The 17,987-nt window shown below is 38.9% G+C and overlaps 1 protein-coding gene across 4 annotated transcripts in view; it reads right to left on the bottom strand.

Annotated features, from left to right (window-relative positions):
- The window catches only part of GPATCH8 (G-patch domain containing 8), a 108,068-nt gene that overhangs the window by 24,401 nt on the left and 65,680 nt on the right, over window positions 1–17,987 (bottom strand). The window lies entirely within an intron of this gene.

The raw sequence follows: 17,987 nt of genomic DNA, 5'->3' as shown, positions 1-17,987 counted from the left end.
TCCTGGCTAAAAACAAAAAACAAAAAAACCAACCAACCAGAAATAAACAACACAATTTTTTTTTTTTAAGTAGGCTCCACGCCCAGCGTCAGTGACGTCCAATGTGGGGCTTGAACTCACAACCCTGAGATCAAGAACTGAGCTGAGATGATGGGTCAGACACTTAACTGACCGAGCCACCCAGGCACCCTAAAAAACACAATTTTTATTGCATTGTAGAAACCACAGAAGTAAGTATAATCCTCAAAAAGGCAATACAAAACAAAACAAAGCAACTTATCATCTGAAACTAAAATCAGGGCTGTGATGGGCACGGGCTCTTCTTAGGACATGTGGGTGACACTGGAGCTTGGGGTTTGAGCAAGATGGGAAGCCAGACCAGAGAACCCTCATTAATAAATGAAAGAACCTGTGCATGGGCTGGCATAGCCAAGAACCTCTGTGTCTTGCCAGAGGGAATAAAAAATACTCCCAGAAGGCACTCTCCATTTTAGTCCTTTAACATTTTCCTAGATTAAGATCAACAAAATAGGGGTTACAATCAAAGATTACTACACACACAAAAGAAAATAAATCTATTTATAGGGCGCCTCGGTGGCTCAGATGGTTAAGCATCTGCCTTCAGCTTGGGTTATGATCCAGGGGTCCTGGGATGGAGTCCTGCATCAGGCTTCCTGCTCCTTGGGGAGCCTGCTTCTCCCTCTGCCTCTGCCTCTCTCTCTCTCTCATGAATAAATAAACAAAATCTTAAAAAAAAAAAAATCTACCTATAAGTGAGAGTCACAGGAAACAAGCAATAGATTTAGGTGCCCCAAATCTCAGAATAGTCTGTTATGGAATATAAAGCAACTATAAAATGTTTAAAATATAAAATGGAATTACAACAATGAGCAAACATAAAACATATTTAAAAAACTAGGCAGACTGTAGGGGCACCTGGCTAGGTCAGTTGGTAGAACACATGACTCTCAATCTCGGGCTTGTGAATTCAAGCCCTACGTTGGGTGTACGGATTGCTTAAAAATAATTTTTTAAAATAAAATCTTTAAAACAAACAAAAAATTAGGGGTGCCTGGCTGGCTCAGTTGGTAGAGCATGTGACTTGATCTCAGGGTCATGAGTTGAAGCCGTATGTTGGGCGTGGAGCCTACTTAAAAACAAAAAACAGAAAAAAACAAAAAACAAAAAACAAACCCTAGGCAGATTGTAGAAAGACCCAAATGAGACTTCTATAATTGAGAAACCTAACTGTAGAAAATAAACAAAAAAATTCATCAGTTACTTAGAGGATGGATTAAAAAAAGCAGACAAGATACAGCTCAAAAAAGATATAGTGGGGGGAGGAAGCGTGTGCCTGGGTGGCTCAGTTGGTTAAGCATCCAACTTTTTTTTTTTTTTAAAGATTTTATTTATTTATTCGACAGAGATAGCCAGCCAGCGAGAGAGGGAACACAAGCAGGGGGAGTGGGAGAGGAAGAAGCAGGCTCATAGCGGAAGAGCCTGATGTGGGGCTCGATCCCATAACGCCGGGATCACGCCCTGAGCCGAAGGCAGATGCTTAACCGCTGTGCCACCCAGGCACCCCTTTCTTTTCTTTTTTTTTTTTTTTTTAAGATTTTATTTATTTATTTGACAGAGAGATAGAGAGCACAAGTAGGCAGAGCAGCAGGCAGAGGGAGAGGGAGAAGCAGGCTCTCCACTGAACAGGTAGCCCAACACGGGGATCAATCCCAGGGTGCTGGGATCATGACCTGAGCCAAAGGCAGCTGCTTAACAGACTAAGCCACCCAGGTGCCCCAGCATCCAACTTTTGATCTCAGCTCAGGTCTTGATCTCAGGGTCATGAGTTCAAGCTCCACACTGGGCTCTGTGCTGGGACTATTTAATAATAATAATAATAATAATAATAATAATAATAATAATAATAATAATAATTTTTGGAAGATTTAATTTATTTATCTGACAGAGAAACAGCGAGAGAAGGAACACAAGCAAGGGGAGTGGGAGAAGGAGAAGGAGGCTTCCCGCCGAGCAGGGAGCCTGATGCGGGGCTCGATCCCAGGACCCTGGGATCATGACCTGAGCCGAAGGCAGACGCTTAACGGCTGACCCACCCAGGAGCCCCAATAATAAACTTTTTTTAAAAGATTTTATTTATTTGAGAGAGACAGTCAGTGAGAGAGGGAACACAAGCAGGGGGAGTGGGAGAGGAAGAAGCAGGCTCCCAGAGGAGCAGGGAGCCTGATGCGGAGCTTGATCCCAGGACCCTGGGATCACGCCCTGGGCCGAAGGCAGACATTTAACAACTGAGCCACCCAGGCGCCCCCCCCAATAATAAATTTTTAAAAAACATAGTAGGGAGGGGAAAATGTTCTGGAATTAGATGGTAGCAATGGTTGCACAAACTTATGGAATATACTAAAAACCACCTGACACTTTAAAAAAGGTGAATTTTATAGTATGTAAATTATATCTCAATTAAAAAAAGACGTAGTAAACGAAAAGAGGTAAAAGACTGAAATTACTTAGAATGTGGCAAAGAGAAAAGGAAACAGATAGTATGAAAAAGAGGTTTAGGAACCATGAAGAATATAGTAAGAATATTAACACATGTATAACTGGAATCACAGAAAAAGAGAATAGACAGCATAGATGAGAAAATATTTGAAGATATAAGGGCTGAGGATTTTTCCAAACTAGTAAGATAACCCCACAGATATAGGAAGCACAAAGTATACCACACAGGCTAAATAAAAATATGCACCTAGAATCACTGAGTGAGACTACAAAGGGACCAAAGACCATCAAATCATAAAATACCCAGGAAAAAAAATTAAAGATCATCCACAATCAGACTGACAGCAGATTCAAAAGCAACAACAGAAGGTAGAAGACAGTGTGCTTCCATGTGCTGAGACAAAATACATTTTATTTGTATACCAAATGACCTATTTTTCAGAAATGAAGGCATTTCCAGATAAAAAGAGTTTTACCACCAACAGATTCAGTAAAAAGAACCTTCCCCTAAAGCAGTATTTCTTTTTTTTTTTAAGATCTTATTTATTTATTAATTTGACAGAGAGAAACAGCCTGCGAGAGAGGGAACACAAGCAGGGGGAGTGGGAGAGGAAGAAGCAGGCTCATAGTGGAGGAACCTGATGTGGGGCTCGATCCTAGACGCTGGGATCACACCCTGAGCCAAAGGCAGACGCTTAACGACTGCGCCACCCAGGCGCCCCCTAAAGCAGTATTTCTAAAATCATACACTGTGACTCACCAGTAGGTCACAGCATTAATTCAGTGGATTGTAACAGGCATAAAAAGGGGGAAAAATAGCAAAATACAGAATATATTTCACATAAGGGTAAATATTATCTTGTAAAACTTCTGTTTCAGTTGTAAATGTTTGCAATATTAAATGTATTTCTTACTGTGGGCCTGAAAGTCACAGTTTCCTTAAGAATGTGCTTTAGGGGGCGCCTGGGTGGCGCAGTCGTTAAGCGTCTGCCTTTGGCTCAGGGCATGATCCTGGCGTTCGGGGGATCAAGTCCCACATCAGGTTCCTCCGCTGGGAGCCTGCTTCTTCCTCTCCCACTCCCCCTGCTGTGTTCCCTCTCTCGCTGGCTGTCTCTCTGTCACATAAATAAATAAAATCTTAAAAAAAAAAAAAAAAAAAAAAGAATGTGCTTTAGGGAAGAAGGAAAACGATGCCAGTAAAAAGGTCTGAAATCTGAGAGTAAATGTTAAGCAATAAAAAATATATATATATATATATATATATATATATATATATATATATACAATAAAAACAACAACACCTAGTTTGCAGGACTGAAAAATGATAAAAGCAAAATGCTAGCTGATATGGCCAAGTATAACAGAAGAGGGCATTCAAACTTTAAGTGTTCTAGAGTCTTTCTATTAATTGAAATAGAGTTAACTTTAGACTTTGTTAAACTAAGTATAATTTACATTAAAATCCCAAGGGTAATAGAAATAGTAAAGAGGGAAAAAGTAAAAAAAACTTCAATTTTATAAAGACAAGACATGTCAGAAAAATCAGGAAAATAGAAGGTAAAAAAGACAGAGTGATAAGTAATCACAAGAAATGTAAATGTATTAAGAAGCTGCCAGAAAAATAAAACCCAACTACATCCTGATTACAAGCAACACCCCTAAAACACAAGGACTTAAAAAGTTGGAAGTTAAGGGACAGAAAAAGATATGCCAGGCAAATACTAACCAAAATAAAGCTGGAGCAATTACAATACTCAACTTTTTTTTTTTTTTTAAAGATTTTTATTTATTTATTCGACAGGATAGAGACAGCCAGCGAGAGAGGGAACACAAGCAGGGGAGTGGGAGAGGAAGAAGCAGGCTCCTAGCGGAGGAGCCTGATGTGGGGCTGGATCCCATAACGCCGGGATCACGCCCTGAGCTGAAGGCAGACGCTTAACCGCTGTGCCACCCAGGCGCCCCTACAATACTCAACTTTTTAACTTATAAAAGTTTTTTTTCCTTAAGGAATCTCTATGGGGCTCAAACTCGCGATCCCGAGATCAAGAATTGCATGCTCTGCTGACCGAGCCAGCCACGTGCCCCATCTTTTTTTAGACTTTAAGGCAAAAAGCATTACTTGAGATTGTGGCCAGTTACAGAGTTAAATATTAAGAAGCTATTCTCCAAATAAGTTGCACTGCTAATCTGAAAAAAACAACACAGATATGCTGGTTATCCACTGGTCTTTAGAGGTTTTGGCTAAAGACTGACCCAACAAGGTGATCCAATTTGCCTCACCAGTTCCACTTAAAAACTAGATATCAAATAACATCTCAAAACAAGCTGAGTACAGCTGAACTTTAACAACATGGTTTTGAACTGCATGGGTCCACTTATATGAGCATTTTTTTTCCCAGTACATATACTGGAAAAATTTTTGGAGATTTGCAACAATTTGAAAAAACAGATAAACCCCATAGTCTAAAAATATCAATAAAAATGAACACTATATGTCATTAATGCATAAAATACATGTAGATACTAGCTTACTTTATCATTCACTACCATAAAATATATACAAATCTATTATAAAAAGTTAAAATTTAGGGGTGCCTGGGTAGCTCAGTGAAGCGGCCAACTCTTGATCTCAGCCAAGTCTTGATTTCAGGATTTGGAGTTCAAGCCCTGCGTTGGGATCCACACTGGGCATGGAGCCTACTTGAAAAGAAAAAAAGTTATAATTTATCAAAACTTGGGTGCACACTTACAGGCCTTACATGGCACCACTAGCAGAGAGAAATGTAAGCAAATGTAAAGATAATGTATTAAATTATGACTGCATACAATTACATGTAGTACATGCTGTACTATTATAATAATTTCATACCCATCTCCCGTTGCTACTGGGGTGAGCTCAAGTGTTGCAAGTATCCACTTAGAGCTATGTGTGATGCTAATTGTCTCTGTACGAGCAGTTTGGCTCTCTGGCAAATCGGGTATTGCAGTAAAAAGTGATATCTCCCAGTTCTTGTGTATTTTTCATTATGTTTAGTGCAATGCTGTAAACCTTGAATAACAACACAGAACCCATACAAAGTGCCAATAGTGATGCTGGAAGTACTCACACGCAGAGAGAAGTCATGATGTTCTAAGAAAAATTTGAATTGCTTGATACAGACCATAGATTCACATCTGCAACAGTGGCTGCCTGCCATTTCAAGATAAATGAGTCTTGAAATGAAAGTGTAAGGACCATTGTAAAAAAAAGAAAAGGAAATCCATGAAGCTATCGCTGCAGCTACATTAGCAGGCGCAAAACCTTTATTGATTGATTGATTGATTGATTGAGAGCGAGCGGGGTGGGGGGATGGAGGGGCAGAAGGAGAAAATCTTTTTTTTTTTTTTTTTAAAGATTTGTCAGAGAGACAGAGCGCACACGCATACGAGCACACACACACAAGTGGGGGGAGAGGCAGGTTCTCTGCTGAGCAAGGAACCCGATGTGGGACTTGATCCTAGGACCCTGGAATCATGACCTAAGCTGAAAGTAGATGCTTAAACGGCTGAGCCACCCAGGCGTCCTGCAGAGAGAGAATCTTAAACAGGCCCAGCACAGAAACCGATGTGGGGCTCAATCTCTCAACTCTGAGATCAAAATGTGAGCCAAAATCAAGAGTTGGACGCTTAACCATCTGAGACACCCAGGTGCCCCACTTTGTGTAAAACCTTTTAATCTCATATTGAAAATGCAGTTTTTGTGTGGCTTTAGGGTTGCTGTAAGAAAGGAATAGTATGAACTCTGATAAGGTTTAAAAAAAGCCAAAGGGATTACATCACAACTTAAAGCAAAAGGTGAAGGATCTAAAGCTGGAGAATTAAATGCCAGCAAAAGATGGTTTGGTAATTTTACAAAGGGGTTTGGCTAAAAAATGTCAAGATAACAGGAAAAGCGGCTTCTGCCAACCAAGAGGAGCAGACATTTCCCAGACGCCATTAAGAAAATCACCGAGGAGAAAGGTTATCTGCCTGAGCAAGTTTTTTGTTTTGTTTTTTTTTTAAATAGATTTTATTTACTTACTTGACAGATAGAGACAGCCAGCTAGAGAGGGAACACACAAGCAGGGGGAGTGGGAGAGGAAGAGCCAGGCTCCCAGCAGAGGAGCCGGATGTGGGGCGGGATCCCAGGACTCCGGGATCACACCGTGAGCAGAAGGCAGAGGCTTAACGACTGAGCCACCCAAGCGCCCCTGAACAAGTTTTTTTTTTTTTTTTTTTTTTTTTTTTTAAAGATTTTATTTATTTATGTGACAGAGAGACAGCCAGCGAGAGAGGGAACACAAGCAGGGGGAGTGGGAGAGGAAGAAGCAGGCTCACAGCAGAGGAGCCCGATGTGGGACTCGATCCCGGTACGCCGGGATCACGCCCTGAGCCGAAGGCAGACGCTTTAACGACTGCGCCACCCAGGCGCCCCCTGAACAAGTTTTTAATACAGACAAAAGTACCCTATTCTGGGGGGAAAATGCCCAAAGGACATTAGAAACGAAGAAGAAGCAAGCACCAGGGTTTAAGACAGGAGGGGATAAGATAACACTACTGTTTTATGCAAATGCAGTTGGGTTTATGATCAGGACTGCCGTTACCTATAAAACTAACCCCCAAGCCTTGAAGGGAAAGATAAACACTAGCTGCCAGTCTTATGGTTGTACAACAAGAAGACCTAAACAACAAGAATGCTTCTTCTTGATTGGTACCATCAATGCTTTGTCCCTGAAGTAAGAAAGTACCCTGCAAGTAATGGATTGCCTTTTAAACTTCTTTTGGTATTTGACAATGTCCTTGAACCTGATGAGTTCAACAGCGAAGGCACTGAAATGGTCTATTTGCCCCCAAACACACTGTCTCTAATTCAGCCTCTAGATCAGGAGGTCATTATACACAGTACACTATAGAAAGGATTGTCAACACTGTGGAAGAGAACCTCAAAAAGGAGAACATCATGAAAGTCTAGGATGATTATACCACTGAAGATGCCACTGTTGCTATAGGAAAAGCCATGAAAGTCATAAAAGCCCCAAACAATAAATTCCTGCTGGAGAAAACTGTGTCCAGAAGTTGTGCATCACTTCACAGGATTTACAATTCAGCCAATCAAGGAAATCACAAAAGAGACTGTAGATATGCGGGGGGGGGGGGGGAGGTGGTGGTGGGGAAGGGTTTTAAGATATGGATTTTGAAGAAATTCAAGAATTAACAGACACCACACCAGAGGAATTAACAGGAGATAAGTGCTTCCAAACCAGTGCCAGACAATAAGAAAGGAAATGCAGAAGAAGCAATGTCAGAAAACAAATGGACAGTACACTATCTGGAAGAAGGGCTCCGATTATTCAAGACTGCTTTCGACTTCTTTTACCACACGGACCCATTTATGATATGGACACTGAAACTAAAGCAAAGGGTAGAAGACGATGTACAGAAACTTTTTTTTTTTTAAGATTTTTATTTATTTGAGAGAGAGCGAGTGAGCATGAGCAGAGGGAGGGAGAAGCAGACTCCCTGCCGAGCAGGGAGTCTATTGTAGGGCCTGACCCCAGGACCCCGAGACCATGACCTGAGCTGAAGGCAGATGCCCAACTGACTGAGTCACCTAGAAACATTTTTTTTTAAATGAAAAAGCAAAAAAAGTCAGACAGAAATAATGACATATTTCTGTAAAGTTACACTAAGGGTGTCAACCTCTTCTATTTCCCCTTCTACATCTTCCACCCCCGATAGCAAGACTAATCTCTCCTCTTCCGCCTCAATGTGAAGACAACAAGGATGAAGACCTTTATGATAACCCACTTCCACTTCATGAACAGTATAAAATCATTATGTCGTACAGTTAATAAACTTGTGTGTGTGTGTTAGTGCCTTTGTGTAAAAATGCAGTAACTATATGGCAAGAATTGTGTGAGATGTTTTTGTGTCATCATCATTGCCTAAGTATTCATTATGAAGGACATCACGTGCAAGACTAGTATGGAAGTGGATAGACTATCCTTACATAGGAATAAGGTAAGTCACATTTGATAGGAAATTAATAATGTATTGGCTTTCTTACTGTTTTATAATTTCGCTTTCAAAGAATTATATTATGTACAGTATGGCTCTCTCCCCTTGTAACTGGAGAAGCTGAGTATTACCTCAGACAGAAATATATATTTTAAATGTAACAATGTTTCTACTACTTAATTATGAATATGACTGCTGTAGGCCATAAAAATTTTATAACCATTCATTAGTGTATAGGCTAGGCTACTGTAAAGCAATCGTATTGATTACACTAGGCTAAAATGAAGCAGTCATACTGCTGCTTCTTCGTTATCAATGCATGAGTGTTATACCTGTAAATTAATTTTTTTCCACATTATCTTTTCATTTTTGATGTCTGGTATTAGTAATAACTATAACACCTATAGTGTTTTATATAAGACAATATTGATGAGGTACTAAAAGATGGTTCATCTTATAAACAGAGGACATGGGATGCCTAGGTAGCTCAGTCAGTTAAGCGTCTGCCTTTGGGTCAGGTCATGATCCCAGCATCCTGGGACTGAGTCCTGCACTGGGGTCCTTGCTTAGCGGGAGCCTACTTCTCTCTCTGCCAGACTCCCCCTGCTTGTGCTCTCTGTCAAATAAATAAATAAAATCTTAAAAAAAAAAAAAATAAACAGAGGACATAAACTTACAGTATTGGTAAGTACAGTATGGTACTGTAAATGTGTCTTCTCTTATTTTAATATTTGCTTTTCTCTAGAGTACTTTATTATAAGGAACAGTATATAATACATATACAAAGTATGTGTTAACTGTCTCTGTTATTGGTAAGGCTTTTGGTCAACAGTAGGCTCTTACTTGGTAAGTTATCACACATTTTGACTGTGGGGAGGATCATGCTCCTAACCCCTGTGTTGTTCAATGGTCAACTGTGTGTTCATTTGCTATAAGGTAGTACAGACGAATGAGAAGAGGAAAGGAATGATAAATGATGACTTGTTAGCCTTTTACAGCAGGGGTAGATAAATCAGTCTCACAATTAGCAGATCCTTCTAGTTAACAGATCTAAAGTCAAGTCTCATTTCAAAGGCTTCTAATATTGGCTTTTCTTCTATTTAGTTTTGTATCCTCTGGATACACTTTCAGGGCAGTTCCATCATCTACCATTTCTCACATGAGTTACTTAAATCAGTAAATAAGAAAAGCTTGCTGTATTTTGTGGAATGCCAGGATGAACCAGTTTGGATAAATTTATTAAAACTAAAAAGTGAATATATAGCACATTATAATTTTTGCCATATTCAATCATTCACCATAATTTTTTAAAATATTTTATTTATTTATTTTAGAGACAGAGCAAGCGCAAACAGGAGGATCAGAGGGAGAGGGATAAGCAGACTCTGCTCTGAGCACAGAATATGACACAGGGCTCAACCCCCGACCCTGAGATCATGACTGGAGCCAATCAAGAGTCAGATGCTTAGGACCCACTCAGGCACCCCTCATTCATCATAATTTTTGCTAAGCACCCTGGGCAGTTTCATTCTGACTGGCTATTAAGCAACTTGTGGATATTCTTCCTTATCAGTTGGTTTTCTCAAGCTAGAAGTCAGAAAACTTACTTTCTCAACTTCCCTTAAAACCAGGGTTCAGACATGTGATCTTCCCATCAGATGTAACTGCGTAAGACTCTGATTTAAAAGTAAGCAGTATAAAGAACCAAGTGCCAAGCAGAACCCATCCTTCTAGTAAAGGTGGTTACATAAGCATATTTTAATTCTACCTTTTTTAAAAATTTAATTCTATAAGGTTACTGTATAAAAAATAGTATTTATATAGATTTGGAAGATTTACTTTTTCAAAAAAGAGATCAGAAGACTAGATTCAATAAAACACATACCCCCACACTTAAATACTGATTTGTAAGAGATTCTTCATTGCACTTTCTAAATAGGAATCACATTCCTCCTTCCTAAAGTATGTTCTTTAAAATTTCTCTTAGGAGAGTCTTTTGGTGGCAAACTAATTTTCTATCTGAAAATTCATCTATTTTTATCTCTAATCTTAAAGACATTTTTGCTGTGTGTACAATTCTAGGATGACTGTCTGCTCTGAGCACATTTAAGATCCATTAGATTCTAACAGAATCAACTTTGTATTCTGACTTGTTACTGCAACAGTTCTTTGAAGATTATGTCTCTTTTTGTTGTTACTGTACAGTTTTGCTGTGCCTATGGATAAACTTTTTTTTTTTTTCTCACTTGAGATTCATTAGGGTTGCTGAATCTGTGAATTGTGTTTCTGTGAATTGTGTTTTTCATCAATTCTGGAATCTTTTCTTTGAGCCTCTGCCTTACTTTTTCTTTCTTTCTAAAACTCTGCCTAGGGGCGCCTGGTTGGCTCAGCAGTTAAGTGTCTGCCTTCGGCTCAGGTCACGACCCCAGGGTCCTGGGATCGAGCCCCGCATCGGGTTCCCTGCTCTGCGGGAAGCCTGCTTCTCCCTCTCACACTCCCCTTGCTTGTGTTCCCTCTCTTGCTGTCTCTCTCTCTGTCAAATAAATAAAATATTTAAAAACAAAAAACAAAAAACTCTCTCTAGATACGTATTAAGAGCTTCTCTTTTTTTTATCATCTAACTCAACCTTTTCCACATATTTTCCATTTCTCTTTCTTGCCCTCCCTCTCTACACTTTGCTATATTCTGGGTATTTCTTCACAAGTATTATAGTTTAATATTTAGCTTTCTATAATCTGCTATTAAATCGTCCCACTGAGGTTTTATATGGTCTCTTGCCCTGTACTCATAATCTCAATCCTTTTTATTTCTTTAAACAAATCAAATATGCTTCTTTTATATAAAAGCTGTATCCGAGCTGACAATTCCAGTATCTTCAGCCTTAAGGGGTGTGATTCTGCCTTTCCCCCTCTTCTCCTGCTAAATCTAGCCCAGAAGGTCTAGTTTCTCAGTTGGGTATATACTATGACTATGATCTCCTATTTTGGGGGGCTTTATGTAGACGCTGTTCTTTGACGTTGAAAATTGCTCTAGAGTTTGAATTTTGCTTCTTCCCAAAGGCAGTACCTGCCTGAGACCACTTTAAACCAGATATTTAATTTACTGTTAAAATGGCACTGATTATTCATAAAAATTTTTTCAATCTACAAAAATAACAGGATTGTTTGCACAGTCCTTTTTAATGAAGTTACTGGGATATAAACTGCAGAAATGATGAGGAAAAACTCAGCAAAAGGACTGGCGGGCTTTGGATATATTTACACATAGAGCTGAGGTTCAAAGAAGTGGGGCTACTAGCATGTCAGATCACAAGGTACATGCTATATCCCCTCACAAAATAGAAATGATATTAATTACTATAAAACAGGGTAGGTAGAGACAGCAAATGGGAATTAGAGTTTTGCCTAGTACTGCAACTGTAATAAAAGTAACAAGAATTTTATTCAAAACTGAAAATCAAGTAATGTAAGTATTATACAACCATATTTAATTATATGCTACATACTAAGTATATTCACTAATATTACGTGGTAGATGAAATGGAAGGGAATAAGATGACAAAAGCAGGTTAACCTGCCACTTCTGAAGTACAAAAATAATGGACGCTAAAAGAAAATAGAGAACAAAGGGTAATTTTAAGTTAAAGGGAACTACAACAAAAATACAATCCATCTATATCTATCTCTATCTATCCCACAGAGTCAGTGACTTTAAAAATCTAATACAAAATAAACCAAACCTATCTCTCACATAAAATATACAAAATTGGGGCACTGGCTGGTTCGGTCATTTAAACATGTGACTCTTGATCTTGGGCTTGTGAGTTTGAGAGATTACTTTAAAAAAAAAATATATATATATATATATATATAGTTAAGTCATTAAAATTTTTTTTTATATTGTAACGCAGAGCAAAACCCAACTCCATGATGATTATAAGATGCACATCCAAAACAAAGTGATTCAGAAAGACTAAACATAAAAAAAAAAAAAGATCGGGCGCCTGAGTGGCTCAGTCGGATGCTCAACCGACTCCTAATTTTGGCTCAGATCATGATCTCACCATCACTGGATGAAGCCCCATCACTGGATGAAGCCCCATCACTGGATGAAGCCCCATGTTGTGTCCAGCTTCTCACTCAGCAGGGAGTCTGCTGGAGATTCTTTCTCTCCCTCCCCCTGTTCTCTCCCTCAAAAAAATAAATAAATCTTAAAACAAAACAAAACAAAACACGGACACCTGGGTCGCTCAGTCAGTGACCTTCGGCTCAGGTCATGATCCCAGGGTCCTGGGATCGAGTCCTGGGTCGGACTTCCTGCTTAGCAGGGAGTCTGCTTCTCCCTCTGCCCCCACTCCTGCTCATGCTCTCGCTCGCTCACTCGCTCTCTCGTGCACGCGTGCGAAAGAAAGAAATAAAAACCTTAAAAAGAAAAATTTAAAAAAACAAACCCCCCAAAACCCCAAAGATATACAAGGCAATATACACAAAATGAAAGCAGGAATCAAGGTCTTACTTTCAACTGAAGTACAGATTACACTATAAAGCTTTAAACAAGATAAAGAAAGGCACTTTGTAATGTCAATGAGGGCAACCCAGGGTATCTAAAAATTTTGGTATCTATCATAATCTAGCAGCAACATTCATGATGCAGAAATTAGAAATTTATTAAAGTTAGGAGACTCAAATCATCTCTCACTTAATGACAGATTAAAGAGATAAAAATAAACAAGGACACTGAACACCTTAATAATATAGTAAGGTGTGTGGCCTGAAAATAGAAAGCATACCTTTTAAAGTACTCCTAGGATGTTCACCAAAAAAGACCGTATTAGGTTACAGAGGAAACCATAATAAATTCCAAAAAGAGATACTATAAGCAACATATATGAACACAGTAAAATAAAACTTGGAATTAACATTTTTAAAGGCTTTTCTATAAATCTGAAACCGCAGAATTTCTAGGGGAAAAATGATAATGACAACACTATTTATCAATATATACAGGTGTCAGGTGTAGCAGTGGTCAGGAAGAATACATAGGTACAACTACTTAAAGTAACAGAATAATAAAAACAAAAGCCAAACTCTGGATAAAGTCTCATATGTGTATACTAGGAAATATGTTTCCATTTACATAAAGTTCAAAATCACGTAAAATTGGGGTGCCTGGGTGGCTCAGTCGGTTAAGTATCTGCCTTTGGCTCAGGTCATGATCCCAGGGTCCTGGGATCAAGCCCCTCATTGGATTCTCTGCTTGGTGGGGAGTCTGCTTCTCCCTCTGCCTCTCACCCTGCTCGTGCTCTCTCTCTCGTGCGTGCTCACTAAAAAATAATAAAATCTTAACAAAAAATAAAAAGAAAATACTCAAAACCATGTAAAATTAAACAATACATGTTTAGGGATACAAAACACATTGCAAAACCATTTTAAAATGTAGCAAGGGTCAACAGGGCACCTGGGTGGTTAAGTCGGTTAGGCGTCTGACTCTTGATTTTGGCTCAGGTCATGATCTCAGAGTCCTGAGATCGAGCCCGGCATCAGGCTCTGTACTCTGTACAGAGTCCACTTGGGATACTCTCTCTCCCTCTGCCCCTGCCTACGCCCCTTGAGCTCCCTATTCCTCTCTAAAATAAATAAAATCTTAGAAAAAAAGGAGGGGTCAATAAAAGAGGGGATAACATTTCTTGACTCACTCTATGAGACCAGTATTACCCTTTAACAAACACTTCACAAAAAAACTACAAGCTAATATCTCTTATGAATATAGATACAAAAATCCTCAACAAAATGCTAGCAAACTGAGTCCAGCAGCATATTAAAAGGGCTACACACCATGGCCAAGTTGGACTTATCCCAGGAATGCAAAACTGATTCAATACATAAAAATGAATTGACGTAATATGCCATATTAAATAAAGGGGGGGAATCCCTATTTTTTCAATAGATATAAAAAATTTAAAACGCATTCAACAAAATCTAACATCTTTTCATGACAAAAACACTCAACAAACTACAAATTGAAGGGAACTTCCTCAATTTGATATGGGCATCAATGAAAAAGCCCTAGCTAACATCATACTTAAAGGTTAAAGACCAAAAGCCTGCCCCACACTAAGATCAGAATGAAGATGTCTGATCTTGCCACTTCTACTTAACATGGAAGTTCTGAAAGTTCTAGGCAGGGCAATTAGATACAGGAGGAGAATAGGCATCTAGATTGGAAGAAAGAAGTAAAACTATCTTTATTCATAGATGATGTGACATGTAATAAAACCTAAAGAATTCACATTAAAAACTATTAGCACTAATAAATAAGTTTAGCAAAGTTGCAGAAAATACAAGATCAATACATGAAAATCAATAGCATTTTAAAAATAATATTTAGGATTAAATTTAACAAAAGAAGTACAACACTTAACAAATAATGAGAGAAATTAAAGAATATCTGAAGAGGGACTCCTGGGTGGCTCAGTTGGTTAAGCCGCTGCCTTCGGCTCAGGTCATGATCCCAGGGGTCCTGGGATCGAGTTCTGCATTGGGCTCCTCGCTCAGAAGGGAGCCTGCTTCTCCCTCTGCCCATTGCTCCCCCTGCTTGTGCTCTCTCTCCCCTCTGACAAATAAATGAATAAAATCTTAAAAAAAAAAAAAAAGATCTAAGGAATATGAAAAAAATCCTGTGTTCATGGATTGGAAGATTTAACACACTGTTAAAATGACAATACTCCTAAAACTGACCTACAGATTCAACAGAATCCTTATCATAATCACAGCTGACTTCTTTGTAGAAATTGACAAACTGATTCTAAAATTCATACAGAACTGGGAGGGATCAAGACTAGCCAAAACAATCCTAAAAAGGAATAAAGTAGGAAGGCTCACACTTCCCAACAGGAAACCTTACTACAAAGCAACAATAAGCAAGACCGTGATTTTCTTTTTTTTCCCCCTTTTTCTAGATTTATTTATTTGAGAGAGAGAGAGAGAGAGAACAAGCAGGAGGGGCAGAGGGGGAGACGAGAGAGAATCCGAAGCAGACTCCTTTCCGGGCGGGGAGCCAGACACAAGGCTCAAACTCAAGACCCTGAGATCATGACCTGACCTGAAACCAAGAGCTGGATGCTTAATCGACTGCACCAACCAGGTGCCCCAAGACCATGATTTTCAACGAGATTCTAAGACCTCGCAATGAAGAATCGTTTCAACAAATGGCACTGGGACAAATGGGTAGCCACATGCAGAAGAATGAATTGGAACCCCTACCAAACATGACATACAAAAATTAATTTAAAAAATTTATTTCAGGGGCACCTGGGTGGCTCAGTCGGTTAGGCGTCTGGCTTCAGCTCGGGTCATGATCCCACATCGGGATCGAGTCCCACATCGAGCTCTCTGCTCAGTGGGGTCTGCTTCTCCCTCTACCCTTCCCCCCTGCTCATGATCTCTCTCACTTGTCTCTTGCAAATAAATAAATAAAATCTTAAAAAAATAAAATAAATTTTAAAAAAATAAAAAATTTATTTCAAAATAGATCAAAGACTTAAATGTAAGAGCTAAAACTACCACCTCTTAGAAGGAAACATAGGTATAAATTTTCATGGCCGTGGATTAGGCAATGGGTTCTTAAATATGTCACCAAAAACACAAGCAACGAAGAAAAAAGACAATGGACTTCATCAAATATTAAAAATTTGTGCATCAAAGGACATTTTCAAAAGAGAGGGCAATCACAAAATGGGAGAAAATATTTGCAAATCATGTATCTGACAAGGGTCTCATTTCCAGAATTCATACAGAGTTCTTTTAACAATAGAAGGACAGCCCCATTTAAAAATGGACAAAAGATCTGAACAGACATTTCTCCAAAGGAATAATAAATGGCCAGTAAGTGCATGAAAAGATACTCAACATCATTAGTCAGGAAAATGCAAATAAAAAAACCCATGATTAGATACCATTTCATACCCACTAGGATGGCTTTAATAAAACAAACAACAAATTAAAGTGAGGATGTAGAGAAACAAACTCTCATACACTGCTGGTAGGAATGTAAAATGGTGCAACCACTTTGGAACAGTCTGGCACTTTCTCAAAGAGTTAAACAGAGAGTTACCATATGGCCAGCAATTCCATTCCTATGTAGATACCCAAGAGAACCAGAAAATATCTTTACACAAAAACTTGTACAAGATGGTCACAGCAGCATTATTTATAATAGCCAAAAAGTAGAAACAACTCAAATGTCCATTAACTGATAAATGACTTAAGAGACTGCAGTATATTCAATGTAATATTCAGCCGTAAAAAGGAAATGAAGTACTTATACATGCTATTAACAAGAATAAACCTTGAAAACACAATAAGTAAAAGAAGTCAGATACGAAAAGCCACATATTGAATGATTCAACTTTTATGAAATGTCCAGAACAGGCAAATCTAGAGACAGAAAGTGGTTCTCAGCGGGGAGAAGGTAGGGTGAGGAATGACTGCTGAAGAGTATGGGGTTTCTTTTTGGAGTGATGTTAATGTTCTGGAATTAGTAGTGATGGTTGCACAACCTTGTGCATATGTTAGGTCTTTAAATTGTATACTACAAAACGGTAAATTTTATCTCAACAAAAATCTATCTGAAAAAATGGAAGGGAATGATAAACACAAAAAGATAGTACCTACCTCTGAAGGAGGAAGAAATGGAATGCAATCATGAAGTTACTGATTATGTTTTTTTTCTTAAACTGAGTAGAAGACACACAAGTATCTGTAGTTATTCTTAAATCTTACACATTTTTTTAAAAGATTTTATTTATTTGAGATAGAGTGAGAGAGCATGTGCAAGCAGGGCAGGGAAAAGGAACAGAAGGAGAGGGACAAGCAGACTCTGCGCTGAGTGTGGAGCCCAACGTGGGGATCAATCTCACAACCCTACGATCACAACCTGAGCCAAAATCGAGATTTGGATGCTTAACTGACTGAACCACCCAGGCGCTCCTTATCTTACACATGTTTTTAAAATATCTTATCAGTATTTAATAAAATGAGACATTTCTTTCCTGTTAAAATTTAAACCTATTTAAATTTAGAGCCAAATAGCTCTATAACCACGTGCAAATATAATTTTCATAAAAATGAAATTAAAAAATAAAAGAATGGAAGGTGATGTAAAGGAGGCAGTGAATGTAGAGACTACTCTTTTTTTTTTTTTTTTTTTTTTGAGACTACTCTTTAAGAAGTTTAGTTCTAAAGACATGTAAAAAGAGAAGATGGTAGGGGTGCCTGGGTGACGCAGTCGTTAAGCGTCTGCCTTTGGCTCAGGGCGTGATCCCAGGGTCGTGGTATCAAGCCCCACATCAGGCTCCTCCGCTATGAGTATGCTTCTTCCTCTCCCACTCCCCCTGCTTGTGTTCCCTCTCTCGCTGGCTGTCTCTCTGTCAAAT

This window comes from Ursus americanus, chromosome 23, assembly GCF_024610735.1.
Source record: "Ursus americanus isolate L20-20 chromosome 23, mUrsAme1.1.p, whole genome shotgun sequence".
Taxonomy (NCBI): Eukaryota; Metazoa; Chordata; class Mammalia; order Carnivora; family Ursidae; genus Ursus; species Ursus americanus.
Note: the sequence above shows the minus strand (reverse complement) of the source record. Positions and strands in the feature narration are given on the sequence as shown.